The sequence below is a fragment of the Bombina bombina genome, chromosome 3 (genome assembly GCF_027579735.1).
Source record: "Bombina bombina isolate aBomBom1 chromosome 3, aBomBom1.pri, whole genome shotgun sequence".
Lineage (NCBI taxonomy): Eukaryota > Metazoa > Chordata > Amphibia > Anura > Bombinatoridae > Bombina > Bombina bombina.
The window spans coordinates 1,261,485,301-1,261,502,446 of NC_069501.1; positions in this window are offsets into that span (position 1 = coordinate 1,261,485,301).

Genomic DNA, 17,146 nt, shown 5'->3' on the forward strand with positions numbered 1-17,146 from the left:
AGCATCTTATTATATTGTGTCTGATTGTAAAAAACTTATTAGTGTGTCACTTATGTTTATAATTGGTGCGTGGGGAAGTAATAGTTTTATAGTTTTTTAAAAATTCATCTGCATAGGTTCTGCAATATAAACATAGGTATGCAATGGGGATACATATAAGAGTACTACAATCTATGGCTCTGGGTCGGTTTATAAATGTTTTATTTGCTGAGAAGAGTTCTAGATGGTAGTGTTTTCAAGACAATCAACTGACCCACGTTTGTAGAATGTGTAGTCTGAGATGGTTTAGTTCTTGAGGGCAGACTAGGTCACTGTCAAACAAAATGCCATGGATTACTGTTGCACTGCCATAACTGTTGCTGTCTGTCCAGCCGGTCATCAGTAAAAGTGCATCCATATTGTGGGAGCCATTCCAATGTGCTCTATCTGGGGAAAGAGACGTTCAAACCAAACTCAGCGCAAGGATCTCCCCTCCAAGCTGGCATAACAGCTTCAGGCATTTTCTGAGGATAGGATGTTGAAGAAGGGGAGCTCTCATGAGCAGTTGATGCAGCAAGAGGTATATGTTGCATAGTAAGATCTTGTGACGTCTGAGTAAAAAACCTTTGCTCTGGGGGTGCTTCTTGCAGCTCCTCTGTATTTATCTTCCAATCACTCTTCCCATCGTGTTATGGAATTTCTATCGGGTAGGAATCCTTCCATTACTGGTACCTTTTGTGAGGAGGGTGTCTTGCTCCCAAATAAAGCATATTCCAGTTTATTTAAGTGAAATTGCAGCAGATGCCTCATCTCTGTCTCCAAAGCCGGTGGTTCTGACATGATGCCAAAACAGTAGAAGTGACTTAGGCAGTGAGTTGCAAGATAACACTGTAAGTAACGACAGAGACGCAAATGGACTCTGCCAAGGGGTCAAGTAGGAGGCCACAAGCTCCAATAATATCCAGGGAGCTAAAACTGACTTTGATTGTAAGGAGGATAGTTGTGATCTAGAAAGCATACTCTTCTGTAGAATATCTGGTGATAATCTGCACTTGATCAGGTGGTGAAAGCTAGATTTTGTCAAATTTAGATCCAAGGTCTGGAGCAGCAAGCAAGTATGCAACCTATCATAGCTGCCTCCCGGAAGTACCCCTCCCTATTTTTTTTGTACTTACAATATTCATTATATATATTGTCATGTAACCAGCACTGTCCAGCATAGAAGAGATTAACTTTTTTGTAACCATAATTTAGAAATCCTCTCAGAAAACAGAGACAAATATTTATATGGCCCTCTGTAAAGCTTGGAGATGATGTTAGGAGGTTAGGGTGGGAAGAACTCAGAATGCCGGAACAGATAAACAGAACAATGAGTCTTTTAAAAGCTTCACTTATTGATAGGCAAAAGAACAGTTGGTAGTTCAAATTGAAGATCACAGAAATGGACACAGAGATCACAGATCACATAGTTTGAACATAGACCCAATGAAAAACATTTGAGTCCAATACAAAGTTCAGACTAATTATGTAAGTTGCAGTAACAAAGTCCAATGAACACTGGTGCTTAAATTGTCACAAATACCTGGTAGATACAGCAGGCACAGCTGGTCAGAGAAAAATTGTCATTGGTATAGTAGACACATAATTCTTAGCAGGCACAGGATACCCAGCGGGTACTGTTGGTGAGACTTTCACCGGATACCAGATGGGTACAGCAGGCACAGCTGGTTTGCGGAAGGCTGTCACTGGTATAGTAGACATAGAGGTTTCAGCAGGTACAGGATACCCAGTGGGTACTGTTGGTGACACTGTCATGAGATACGTACAGCAGGTAAAGCTTCAGGAACAAGCTTAGCATACACAGGTATCAGACAAGTCTGCTTTGCTTTCAGGAATCAGCTAAGCATACACAGGTAAAAGGTAAGAATGCCTGGTCTCTGGATCAAGGTGAGCATATACATGTATTAGGTAAATTTGGTTGGTCTCTGAAAAAATGTGAGCATATGTTGGTACAAGGTAAGTATGTTTGGTCTCTTTAACAAGGTGAGCATACACAGGTATCAGGTAAATATGCTTCTTCTCTGGAAGAAGGTGAGCATTTGCAGGTACAAGGTAAGTATGCTTGGTCTCTGGAGCAAGGTGAGAATATGCAGGTTTCAGGTAAGTATGCTTTTGCTCTCAGGAATCAGGAACAAGGTAGGGAAGGCAAATACGCTGCCTAGAGTGATGTTTTTATAGGAACTCCCACACCTGAGTCCTCCAGGTGGGAGTTACGGCAATTAGGGTTTGGCCCTTTTAAATCTAGGCAGTGCATAGCTGCACACACCTACTGAGCTGCAGCTGTAGGAGAGGACTCCTCCACATGGGACACCGAGGTTGGAGAGGCAGACATTGGTGTCTTCCCACATGAAGCACTGGGAGCGGCACACGCGGTAGGAGCCTGAAAGTGCTCCCTTCTTAGGTGTTAACTGGGGATGACTGAAAACAGGATGCTTGGGGTGCTTCTCTTTAAAGTCTCTGATACAGGAGCATTCACTTCAGATGCTGGTACCCAACTTCTCTCTTCAGAAACATATCCCTTCCAATAGATGAAGTATTCCAGTTTTTCTCTATGAAACATGTCATTAAGAATTCCTTCAACCACATTCTTCTGACCCACTCATCCACCATGACAGTCCCTGGAGTAGGTGTCTTACGAGATGGAAAGGGGTCAAGCACTGCATGTTTAAGAAGGATGATTTGAAAAACTAGATATAAGTGATTTAAAGATGGCAACTGAAGATAGATTGCAACTGGAGATATTTTCTTAATAGTGAAAGGTCCATTGAAGCAGGGACCTTTCACTATTAAGTTGCAGGACAACCTATTGTTATTGTCAGGATTATTATTATTATTGTTATTATTATTTTTATTATTATTATTAGGTGGCCAGCAACGAAATTGCAGGACAACCTATTGTTATTGTCAGGATTCTTCTTCTTATTATTATTATTATTCCACCAAACTTATTTTATTGCCAATAACTCTTGAAAGGTTAATGCAAAGATCTTGAAATCAGGTATGCTGGTATAGCCTATTGCTCTGCAACATCTCATGCAACATTGAACTCATAGGTCATAAGGTTAGGCAGCCATACATTTCAAGAAATGCTTAAAAATCTTTATCTCTGGAACTGCTTACGTTACAACTTTGAAACTTGTTGTGCTCAGTGCTGATATGAACTACATTTTCCATTGCTCAACAAAAGTGCCTTAGTCGCATGATGTAGCAGCCATCTTGCATTTTGCAAAAATCTTTAAACATCTTCTCTTAAACCGCTTAGTGCAATAAAGCGCAATTTCGCACATATGCTCCTTGCAAGTTTATCTACCAAGTTTGTTCAAATTGTGATTTTTCCATTATCAACTTGGCTGCTGCAAGACATTAACCTTTTTATCACCATTTAATTGAGTAAATTTGCACTTTATACATTAGTTTTACAATATTTAACAAAATTACAGTGTAATAGACACATGATTATACTTAGTCATAAACCTCAATGACAATATTGCAGTTAAAATTCGCACTGCGCAGTCGCATTCATGAAATAAAATAGTTGTACATTTTCATGAAACTTCTGCAAATTGTACAGGTCTATGGTGAGCATTAGTGTGTGCAATATGAAAGCCATACATTACACAGTGTGGCGGCCATTTTGCTTAGTATGCACTGTTTTTAAATAACTACAAAAATCTTAGAGTTATCTTGTGACCAATATTCAGATTTGTTCAAGAGAAGTCAATTGGTCATGTGATTTGGCAGCAATTTTTAATTGTTCAAAATTGCTTAACAATATTTTTTAATTAATAATAAAACAAAAACCGTTTGACAAAAAATGCTTAATTTTTGCCATGTTTATTGACATCTATAGTGAGCACTATTTTGCATAATATGGAGGCTGTATATCTTATGATTGGGCACCCATCTTAGTTTAAATGAAAATATTGAAAATCTGATTGGAACAGCCAATAGAATGCAAGCTCAATCCTATTGGCTGATTTGATCAGCCAATAGGATTGAACTTCAATCCTATTGGCTGATTGCATCAGCCAATAGGATTTTTTCTACCTTAATTCCGATTGGCTGATATAATTCTATCAGCCAATCAGAATCTAAGGGACGGCATCTTGGATGACATCACTTAAAGTTACCTTCATTCATCTTTAGTCATCGGAAGAAGAGGATGTTCTGCATCGGATGTCTTGAAGATCGACCCGCTCCACGCCGGATGGATGAAGATAGAAGATGACATCTGGATGAAGACTTCAGCCCATCTGGAAGACCACTTCGCCCGGCTTGGATGAAGACTTCTTCCGGCTTCGTTGAGGACTTTGGCCTGGCTTGGATGAAGAGTTCTCCCGGTAAGTCGATCTTCAGGGGGTTAGTGTTAGGTTTTTTTAAGGGTGTATTGGGTGGGTTTTATTTTTAGGTTAGGGACTTTGGGCCTGCAAAAGAGCTAAGTGCCCTTTTAAGGGCAATGCCCATCCAAATGCCCTTTTCAGGGCAATGGGGAGCTTAGGTTTTTTTTATTTAGGTTTTTATTTGGGGGTTGGTTGTGTGGGTGGTGGGTTTTTGTATTTTTTTTTTTTTCATGTATTTTTTTTTCAGGTAAAAGAGCTGATTTCTTTGGGGCAATGCCCCGCAAAAGGCCCTTTAAAGGGCTGTTGGTAGTTTAGTTTAGGCTAGGTTTCTTTTTATTTGGGGGGGGGGGGTATTTTGATAGGGCTCCTAGATTAGGTGTAATTAGTTTAAATATCTGCAATTTGTTTTTTATTTTCTGTAATTTAGTGTGTTTTTTGTACTTTAGCTAATTTAATTTATTTTATTTATTTAATTTTGATAATTTAGTTAATTTATTTAATTATAGTGTAGTGTTATGTGTTAGTGTAACTTAGGTTAGGTTTAATTTTACAGGTACTTTTGCATTTATTTTAGCTAGGTAGTTATTTAATAGTTAATAACTATATAATAACTATTCTACCTAGTTAAAATAAATATAAACTTGCCTGTAAAATAAAAATAAACCACAAGTTAGCTACAATGTAACTATTAGTTATATTGTAGCTAGCTTAGGGTTTATTTTATAGGTAAGTATTTAGTTTTAAATAGGAATTATTTAGTTAATGATAGAAATTTTATTTAGATTTATTTAAATGATATTTAAGTTAGGGGGTGTTAGGGTTAGACTTAGGTTTAGGGGTTAATAACTTTAATATAGTGGCGGCGACGCTGGGGGCAGCAGATTAGGGGTTAATAAATGTAGGTAGGTGGTGGCGATGTTAGGGATGGCAGATTAGGGGTTAATAATATTTAACTAATGTTTGCGATGCGGGAGTGCGGCGGTTTAGGTGTTAATATGTTTATTATAGTAGCAGCGATGTTGGGGCAGCAGATTAGGGGTTAATAAGTGTATGTAAGTGGCGGCAACATTGGGGTGAGCAGATTAGGGGTTAATAAATATAATGTAGGTGTCAACGATGTTGGGGGCAGCAGATTAGGGGTTCATAAGTATAATGTAGGTGGCGGCAATGTCGGGGGCGGCAGATTAGGGGTTAATAAGTGTAAGATTAGGGGTGTTTAGACTCTGGGGTTCATGTTAGGGTGTTAAGTGTAAACATAAAATGTGTTTTCAAATAGGAATCAATGGGGCTGCGTTACTGAGTTATACGCTATTTTTTTGCAGGTTTTAGACTTTTTTTCAGCTGGCTCTCCCAGTTGATTCCTATGGGGAAATCGTGCACGAGCACGTTACACCAGATCACTGCTGACTTAAGCAGCGCTGGTATTGAAGTGAGATTTGGAGTTAAATTTTGATCTACGCTCACTTTTTGCCTTTTAACGCCGGGTTTGTAAAAACTCGTAATACCAGCGCTGTATGTAAGTGAGTGTTGAGAAAAAACTGCTCGTTAGCACCGCACCCCTCATAACGCAAAACTTGTAATCTAGCCATTTCTTAATTCTCTTGGTATCTTTATTTGAAATGCAAGAATGTAAGTTTAGATGCCGGCCCATTTTTGGTGAACAACCTGGGTTGTTCTTGCTAATTGGTGGTTAAATTCATTCACCAATAAAAAAGTGCTGTCCAGTGTCTGGAAAAAAAAAAAGCTTAGATACCTTCCTTTTCCAATAAAGATAGCAAGAGAACGAAGAAAAAATGATAATAGGAGTAAATTACAAAGTTGCTTAAAATTGCATGCTCTATCTGAATCACAAAATAAAAAAAATTGGGTTCAGTGTCCCTTTAACCCTGCAAACTCCCTACATGCTCCCTAATTAACCCCTTCACTCCTGTGCATAATACAAGTGTGGTGTGCAGCGACATTTAGCGGCCTTCTAATTGCCAAAATGCAACGCCAAAGCCATATATGTCTGCTATTTCTGAACAAAGGGGATCCCAGAGAAGCATTTACAACCATTTGTGATTTGTGCCATAATTGCACAAGCCGGTTGTAAATAATTTCAGTGAGAAACCTAATGTTTGTGAAAAAAATTGAGAAAAAGTGAACGATTTATTTTTATTTGATGGCATTTGGCGGTGAAATGGTGGCATGAAATATACCAAAATAGGCCTAGATCAAGACTTTGGGTTGTCTACTACACTACACTAAAGCTAAAATTAATCCTACAAGCTCCCTAATTAACCCCTTCATTGCTGGGCATAATACACGTGTAGTGCGCAGCTACATTTAGCGGCCTTCTAATTACCAAAAAACAATGCCAAAGCCATATACGTCTGCTATTTCTGAACAAAGGGAATCCAAGAGAAGCATTTACAACAATATGTGCCATAATTACACAAGCAAGTTTGTAAATAATTTCAGTGAGAAACCTAAAATTGTTAAAAATGTAAAAAAAAAAAATTTATTTGATCGCATTTGGCGGTGAAATGGTGGCATGAAATATACCAAAATGGGCTAGATCAATACTTGGGGTTGTCTACTACACCACACTAAAGTTAAAATTAACCCTACAAGCTCCCTACAAGCTCCCTAATTAACCCCTTTACTGCTGGGAAAAATACACGTGTGGTGCACAGCAGCATTTAGCGGCCTTCTAATTACCAACAAAGGGGTTCCCAGAGAAGCATTTACAACCATTTGTGCCATAATTGCACAAGCTGGTTGTAAATAATTTCAGTGAAACCTAAAGTTTGTGAAAAAATTTGAGAAAAAGTGAACAATTATTTTTATTTGATCGCATTTGGCGGTGAAATGGTGGCATGAAATATACCAAAATGGGCTTAGATCAATACTGTGTGTTGGCTTTTAAAATAAAATATATACATTTCAAGGGATATTCAGGGATTCCAGACAGATATTAATGTTCCAATGTAACTATCGCTAATTTTGAAAAAAAAAAAAAAAAGTGGTTTTGAAATAGCAAAGTGCTACTTGTATTTATGGCCCTATAACTTGCAAAAAAAGCAAAGAACATGTAAACATTGGGTATTTCTAAACTAAGGACAACATTTAGTAACTATTTAACATGGATTATTTTTGGTGGTTGTAGATATGTAACAGATTTTGGAGGTCAAAGTTAGAAAAAGTGTGTTTTTTTTTCCATTTTTTCCTCATATTTTATACTTTTTTATAGTAAATTATAAGATATGATGAAAATAATGGTATCTTTCGAAAGTCCATTTAATGGCGAGAAAAACGGTGTATAATATGTGTGGTTACAGTAAATGAGTAAGAGGAAAATTACAGCTAAACACAAACACTGCAGAAATGTAAAAATAGCCTTGGTCCTAAACGGTCAGAAAATGAAAAAGTGCTGTGGTCCTTAAGGGGTTAAACCGCTTAGTGCAATTATACTCCTTGCAAGGTCCTTTACCAAGTTTGTTTAAACTGCGATTTTTCCATAAACAACAACATGGCTGCCATGAGACATTAACCTTTTTATCGACATTTAATTGCATAAATTTGCACTTTATGCATTCGTTTTACAATATTTAACAATATTACAGTGTAATAGACGCATGATTACACATAGTCATAACCCTCAAAGAAAACATTGCAGTTAAAATGCGCCCTGCACAGTCGCCTTTGTGAAATAAAACATTTGCAAATGTTCATGAAACTTCTGTAAATTGTAGAGGTCTATAGTGAGCATTAGTATGTGCAATTTGAAAGCCATACAAAGCATAGCTTGGCGGCCATTTTGTTTCGTATGCGCTGTCTTTAAAAACTATAAAAATTTTCTTCTCCGAAACCGCTTATGGCACAGACTTGAACTTTTGTTTATAGAGTTATCGTATGACTAACATTCAGATTTGTTTAAGTGAAGCTGATATGTCATGTGTTTTGGCAGCCTTTTTGAATTGTTCAAAAATGCTTAAAGATATTTTTAAACCAATAATAAAACAAAAACCTTTTCACAAAAATGCTTTATTTTTGCCATGTTTATTGACATCTATAGTGAGAACTATTGTTCACAATATGGAGGCTGTAAATGATATGAACTGGCAGCCATTTTGTTTTAAGCAAACATTTTGAAAATCTATTTTCTCTGCATCTGCTTTTGTTAGAACTGTGAAACTTGCTGTATAACATTATATTGTGACCCAGAGTTACAGTTGTTCTAGTTAAAGGAATTGGTTACAAGCTGTGGCAGCCATATTGGTTTACTCAAACATTTTGAAAATGTGTTTTCTTTGCAACTGCTTATGTTAAAGCTGTGAAATTTGCTTTTTAACCATATATTGTGACCTAGAGTTACATCTGGTCATGTTGAAAATATTTGTCATATGGTGTGGCAGCCATTTTGAAAACCGCAAACCTTTAGAAAATATGTTTTATTTTCATCTGCTTATGTTAGAACTTTATAGCATTATAGTGTAACTTAGCTGCTTGTATGCCATTGTAAAGCTGATGCACTTGGCCACCTCTATTGCTGCTTGCGGCTATATTGTTTATATTGTTGTTAGGTCTCCAATAATTTTTTTTCTTTATTATAGAGAAAATATTGTGAGCCTCTTATATACATTGATGAACAGCAGCAAATAAGCTTTGGAGAGGTGAGCCAGGTAACATAGTTGGGTGATTCCCAATGGTGCACAGGAAAGGAGACATGGGTGCAGATCTATTAACTAGATTATTATAAACAAATTCAGGCAAAGCAATGTACTGAGCCCAGTCGTCTTGTAAAGTGGTAGAATAACATCTAAAGCATTGCTCCAATGTTTCTTTTGTTCTTTCAGTTTGGCCATCTGTTTGGGGATGGAAAGTTGTAGATGAGACCTGTTAGATGTGTTCTTTGCTTTGTAGAAAGCTGTCCAAAATCTGGGTGTAAATTGGGGACATCTATAAGACACTATCAGCTAGATTATGAGTTTGGCGTTATGATTCAAATAGCATCGTTATGGCCTATAACGCTTCATTTTCCCTAACGCTGCTATTACAAGTTTTTGTAGCACCACAAATATCCCCATCTACGCTCAAATCCCTAACGCTCACACAGACCCAGTAGTTATTGATATATCGTTACCAAAAACATTCATGATTCATTTCAAAAATATCATACAAAGTACACTTACACTAATACAAACACTATACAATTTTTATTTTGCAATTTTATTTTTTCATTTACAAAATATAACGGATAAATGTTACGAGATCTTGGGTGTTTGAAAAAAAAAATGCACACAAACCCATTTTACATTGACTTACATAGACATACGTGAACATACACTCATCTAGCCACATCTAAGTACAAATAGCATCATATACATACACAATTAGATACATACAAACAATATACAGCTAGTGATGTCGCAAACCTATAAATTTTGGTTCGCGAACGGCGGACTCGAACTTCAGCGACTGTTCGCGAACCGGCCATTGACTTCAATAGGCAGGGGAACTTTAAAACCAACAGGGACTCTTTCTGGCCACAATAGTGATGGAAAAGTTGTTTCAAGGGGACTAACACCTGGACTTTGGCATGCCGGAGGGGGATCCATGGCAAAACTCCCACGGAAAATTACATAGTTGATGCAGAGTCTGGTTTTAAGCCATAAAGGGCATAAATCACCCAACATTCCTAAATTGTTTGGAATAACATGCTTTAAAACATCAGGTATGATGTAGTATCGATCAGGTAGTGTAAGGGTTACGTCCGCTTCACAGTGACAGACCAAACTCCCCGTGTAACGCACCGCAAACAACCGCAAACAGTACATTTGCACAACCACCAGATAGATAGATTTGATAGATAGATACATAGATTACATAGATCAATAGATGCAATATACATATGATAGATACAAATTACATAGATCAATAGATGCAATATACATTTGATAGATACGAATTACATAGATCAATAGATGCAATATACATTTGATAGATACGAATTACATAGATCAATAGATGCAATATACATTTGATAGATACGAATTACATAGATCAATAGATGCAATATACATTTGATAGATACGATTGATAGTTAGATAGATTTGATAGATAAATAGATAGATTTGATAGATATATAATTTCCCAGACAGAGAACTACAAGACGTGCAGTCTGGGACCCATGGTAAGGTTCCCAGAGGCAGTTGCGGCACCAGGGGACGTGTATATGGCATGGATTTTCGGAACCGGGAGATGGAAAAAGATGCTCGGTTGGTCCTCCTGCTTGAAATTTGGGGCACTGCCCATGCAATCTATTGTGCCACCAGATATGAGTGGTGTGTTAAGTAGTACTATTCTTAGCAGTTTAATACCTGTTACTCCCCCTATCAGGGGAGGTGTATATGGCATGGATTTTAGGAACCGGGAGATGGAAAAAGATGCTTGGTCAGTCCTCCTACTTCAAATTTGGCCGAAACACAAGTGGCTGTCACAAAACAGTCCGGCCACGAGATAGATAGATTTGATAGATAGATAGATACATAGATTACATAGATCAATAGATGCAATATACATTGGATAGATACAAATTACATAGATCAATAGATGCAATATACATTTGATAGATATGAATTACATAGATGAATAGATGCCATATACATTTGATAGATACGAATTACATAGATGAATAGATGCAATATACATTTGATAGATACGAATTACATAGATCAATAGATGCAATATACATTTGATAGATACAAATTACATAGATCAATAGATGCAATATACATTTGATAGATACGAATTACATAGATCAATAGATGCAATATACATTTGATAGATACGATTGATAGTTAGATAGATTTGATAGATAAAGAGATAGATTTGATAGATATATAATTTCCAAGACAGAGAATTACAAAGACGTGCGGTCTGTGACCCATGTTAAGGTTACTTCATTTTGCCCAATCGAGTACAGGTTGGGGTCCAGGATTGCCTTTTGTGCAAAGAAATTGTGGCTGGGTACCTTCCACTGCGGTGTCCCCTATCAGGGGACGTATATATGGCATGGATTTTCGGAACCGGGAGATGGAAAAAGATGCTTGGACACCCAGTACAGGTCGTTCTCCTTCAGCCTTTTTATACGAGGGTCCCCGACCCTCAACAGGCATGACAGCATGAAAGACCACATATGCCATGACTTCCTTTTGCACAATCTAGTACAGGTATGGCTAGATTGATAGTTAGATAGATTTGATAGATAAATAGATAGATTTGATAGATATATAATTTCCCAGACAGAGAACTACAAGACGTGTGGTCTGGGACCCATGGTAAGGTTCCCAGAGGCAGTTGCGGCGCCAGGGGACGTGTATATGGCATGGATTTTCGGAACCGGGAGATGGAAAAAGATGCTCGGTTGGTCCTCCTGCTTGAAATTTGGGGCACTGCCCGTGCAATCTATTGTGCCACCAGATATGAGTGGTGTGTTAAGTAGTACTATTCTTAGCAGTTTAATACCTGTTACTCCCCCTATCGGGGAAGGTGTATATGGCATGGATTTTAGGAACCGGGAGATGGAAAAAGATGCTTGGTCAGTCTTCCTACTTCAAATTTGGCCGAAACACAAGTGGCTGTCACAAAACAGTCCGGCCACGAGATAGATAGATTTGATAGATAGATACATAGATTACATAGATCAATAGATGCAATATACAATGGATATATACAAATTACATAGATCAATAGATGCAATATAAGTTTGATAGATACGAATTACATAGATGAATAGATGCCATATACATTTGATAGATACAAATTACATAGATGGATAGATGCAATATACATTTGATAGATACGAATTACATAGATCAATAGATGCAAGATACATTTGATAGATACGAATTACATAGATCAATAGATGCAATATACATTTGATAGATACGAATTACATAGATCAATAGATGCAATATACATTTGATAGATACGATTGATAGTTAGATAGATTTGATAGATAGAGATATATTTGATAGATATATAATTTCCCAGACAGAGAATTACAAAGACGTGCGGTCTGGGACCCATGTTAAGGTTACTTCCTTTTGCACAATCGAGTACAGGTTGGGGTCCGGGATTGCCTTTTGTGCAAAGAAATTGTGACCGGGTACCTTCCACTGCGGTGTCCCCTATCAGGGGACGTGTATATGGCATGGATTTTCGGAACCGGGAGATGGAAAAAGTTGCTTGGACACCCAGTACAGGTCGTTCTCCTTCAGCCTTTTTATACGAGGGTCCCCGACCCTCAACAGGCATGACAGCATGAAAGACCACATATGCCATGACTTCCTTTTGCACAATCTAGTACAGGTATGGCATCGATTTTAGGAACCCGGAGATCATTTTTAGGAACCGTGAGGTGGAAAAAGATGCTTGGACACCCAGTACAGGTCGTTCTCCTTCAGTTTTTTTATACAAGGGTCCCCAACCCTCAACAGGCACGACAGCATGAAAGACCCCATATGCCATGACTTCCTTTTGCACAATCGAGTACAGGTATGGCATCGATTTTAGGAACCCGGAGATAATTTTTAGGAACCGGGAGATGGAAAAAGATGCTTGGACACCCAGTACAGGTCGTTCTCCTTCAGCTTTTTTATACGAGGGTCCCCGACCCTAAACAGGCACGACAGCATGAAAGACCACATATGCCATTACTTCCTTTTGCACAATCGAGTACAGGTATGGCATCGATTTTAGTAACCCGGAGATAATTTTTAGGAACCGGGAGATGGAAAAAGATGCTTGGACACCCAGTACAGGTTGTTCTACTTCAGCCTTTTTATACAAGGGTCCCCGACCCTCAACAGGCACGACAGCATGAAAGACCACATATGCCATGACTTCCTTTTGCAAAATCGAGTACAGGTATGGCATCGATTTTAGGAACCCAGAGATAATTGTTAGGAACCGGGAGATGGAAAAAGATGCTTGGACACCCAGTACAAGTCATTCTCCTTCAGCCTTTTTAGACGAGGGTCCCCGATCCTCAACAGGCACGACAGCATGAAAGACCACATATGCCATGACTTCCTTTTGCACAATCGAGTACAGGTATGGCATCGATTTTAGGAACCCGGAGATAATTTTTAGGAACCGGGAGATGGAAAAAGATGCTTGGACACCCAGTACAGGTCATTCTCCTTCAGCCTTTTTATACGAGGGTCCCCGACCCTCAACAGGCACGACAGCATGAAATACCACATATGCCATAACTTCCTTTTGCAGAATCGAGTACAGGTATGGCATCGATTTTAGGAACCCAGAGATAATTTTTAGGAACCGGGAGATGGAAAAAGATGCTTGGACACACAGTACAGGTCGTTCTCCTTCAGCCTTTTTAGACGAGGGTCCCCGACCCTCAACAGGCACAACAGCATGAAAAACCACATATGCCATCACTTCCTTTTGCACAATCGAGTACAAGTATGGCATCGATTTTAGGAACCCAGAGATCATTTTTAGGAACCAGGAGATGGAAAAAGGTGCTTGGACACCCAGTACAGGTCGTTCTCCTTCAGCCTTTTTAGACGAGGGTCCCCGACCCTCAACAGGCACAACAGCATGAAAGACCACATATGCCATGACTTCCTTTTGCACAATCGAGTACAGGTATGGCATTGATTTTAGGAACCCGGAGATAATTTTTAGGAACCGGGAGATGGGAAAAGATGCTTGGACATCCAGTACAGGTCATTCTCCTTCAGCCTTTTTAGACGAGGGTCCCCAACCCTCAACAGGCACGACAGCATGAAAGACCCCATATGCCATGACTTCCTTTTGCACAATCGAGTACAGGTATGGCATCGTTTTTAGGAACCCGGAGATAATTTTTAGGAACCGGGAGATGAAAAAAGATGCTTTGTCGGTCCTCCTACTTCAAATTTGGGGCACTGCGCGTGCAATCTACTGTGCCACCAGATATGAGTGGTGTGTTAAGTAGTACTATTCTTAGCAGTTTAATCCCTGTTATGTTCCTTTTTTTTGGTTTTGGTTTTGAAGCCACAGTGCATCACCAGAGGCCAAAAAAATTAGGCATGTACACATGCCTTAAAAATTAGGTATTGTTGCAGACGCTGCTGTAGCAGCGGCCAGAAAAATTGATGTTTGTTTGACAGTTAGAAAGTGCCCTAAAACATTGCGGCTTGAACCCTAGTTGTTGGCGGATAAGTCACGCAAGTCATCCAGCATTCGAAGATAAAATACAGCAGCGTTTGTACCATTTTTAGCCCAAGGCAGCTCATCTCATCAGGTCTTTTTTACTCGAATGTATCGCCCAATGTCAGTCCCTTCGGGATCCATCCCTCATTCATTTTAATAAAGGTGAGATAATCAAGACTTTTTGACCTAGGCGACTTCTCTTCTCAGTGACAATACCTCCTGCTGCATTGAAGGTCCTTTCTGACAGGACACTTGAAGCGGGGCATGCCAGAAGTTCAATTGCAAATTGGGATAGCTCAGGCCACAGGTCAAGCCTGCACACCCAGTAGTCAAGGGGTCCATCGCTCCTCAGAGTGTCGAGATCTGCAGTTAATGCGAGGTAGTCTGCTACCTGTCGGTTGAGTCGTTCTCTGAGGCTGGATCCCGAAGGGCTGTGGCGATGCATAGGAGTTAAAAAGGTCTGCATGTCCTCCATCAACAACACGTCTGGAAAGCATCCTGTCCTTTCCGGCGTGGTCGTGGGAGGAGTATTACTTTCATCTCTTCCCCTGTTCGATTCCCGTTGTGCTGTGATATCACCCTTATATGCTGTGTAAAGCATACTTTTTCATTTATTTTTGAACTGCTCCATCCTTTTCAACTTGTGGGAATTCGGTAACATTTCAGTCACTTTATGCTTATACCGGGGGTCAAGTTGCATGGACACCCAGTACAGTTCGTTCTCCTTCAGCTTTTTTATACGAGTGTCCCTCAACAGGCACAACAGCATGAAAGACCCCGTTTGCACAAGGTTGGATGCCAAGCTACTCATGTCCCGTTCCTCATCCTCACTGATCTCAGTGAAGGTATCTTCTTCCCCCCAGCCACTAGACATGTGCACGGCTAAAAAATTCGGTTCGTTTTCGGTTCGGATCGACTCTGACTTTTCGAATTTCGTTTCGGATCGAATCGGATTCGGCAAAATTTGAATAAATTCGTTTCGGATTTATTCGGATCCGAATAAAATCGTTTCGGATTTATTCGGATTCGGCTGAATTCGGTTCTATTCCGTTCCGAAATTCGGTATGTTTTTAGTACACTAACCCCCATTTAGTACACTAAGTCACTAACACCCATAAACTACCTATGAACCACTAAACCGAGGCCCCCCCACATCGCAAACCCTATAATAACATTATTTAACCCCTAATCTGCCGATCGGATATCGCCGCAACCTACATTATAGCTATTAACCCCTAATCTGCTGTCCCTAACACCGCCGACCCCTACATTATAGTTATTAACCCCTAATCTGCCCCCCCCAACGTCGCCGCAATCTAACTACAAGTAGTAACCCCTAATCTGCCGACCCGATATCGCCGCCGCCTACATTATAGCTATTAACCCCTAATCTGCTGTCCCTAACACCGCCGACCCCTACATTATAGTTATTAACCCCTAATCTGCCCCCCCCCCAACGTCGCCGCAATCTAACTACAAGTATTAACCCCTAATCTGCCGACCCGATATCGCCGCCGCCTACATTATAGCTATTAACCCCTAATCTGCTGTCCCTAACACCGCCGACCCCTACATTATAGTTATTAACCCCTAATCTGCCTCCCCCCAACGTCGCCACAATCTAACTACAAGTATTAACCCCTAATCTGCCGACCGCAAATCGCCGCCACTATAATAAATGTATTAACCCCTAAACGGCCGCACTCCCGCCTCGCAAAAACTATAATACATTTTATCAACCCCTAATCTGCCCTCCCTAACATCGCCGCCACCTACCTACAATTATTAACCCCTAATCTCCCGCCCCCAACGTCGCCGCTACTATAATAAGGTTATTAACCCCTAAACCTAAGTCTAACCCTAACACTAACACCCCCTAACTTAAATATAATTTAAATAAAACGAAATAAGTTTACTATAGTTAAATAAATGAATCCTATTTAAAACTAAAGACTTACCTGTAAAATAAACCCTAAGATAGCTGCAATATAACTAATAGTTACATTGTAGCTATTTTAGGATTTATTTTTATTTTACAGGCAACTTTGTATTTATTTTAACTAGGTACAATAGTTATTAAATAGTTATTAACTATGTAATAACTACCTAGCTAAAATAAATACAAATTTACCTGTAAAATAAATCCTAACCTAAGTTACAATTACACCTAACACTACACTATCATTTAATTAATTAAATAAATGACTCATATTTAAAACTAAATACTTACCTGTAAAATAAACCCTAATATAGCTGCAATATAACTAATAGTTACATTGTAGCTATTTTAGCATTTATATTTATTTTACAGGCAACTTTGTATTTATTTTAACTAGGTACAATAGCTATTAAATAGTTATTGACTAATTAATAGCTACCTAGTTAAAATAATTACAAAATTACCTGTAAAATAAATCCTAACCTAAGTTACAATAAAACCTAACACTACACTATCATTAAATAAATTAACTACAAGTACCTACAATTATCTACAATTAAATAAACTAAAGTACAAAACCCCCCCACTAAATTACAAAAATAAAAAACCACTAAATTACAAA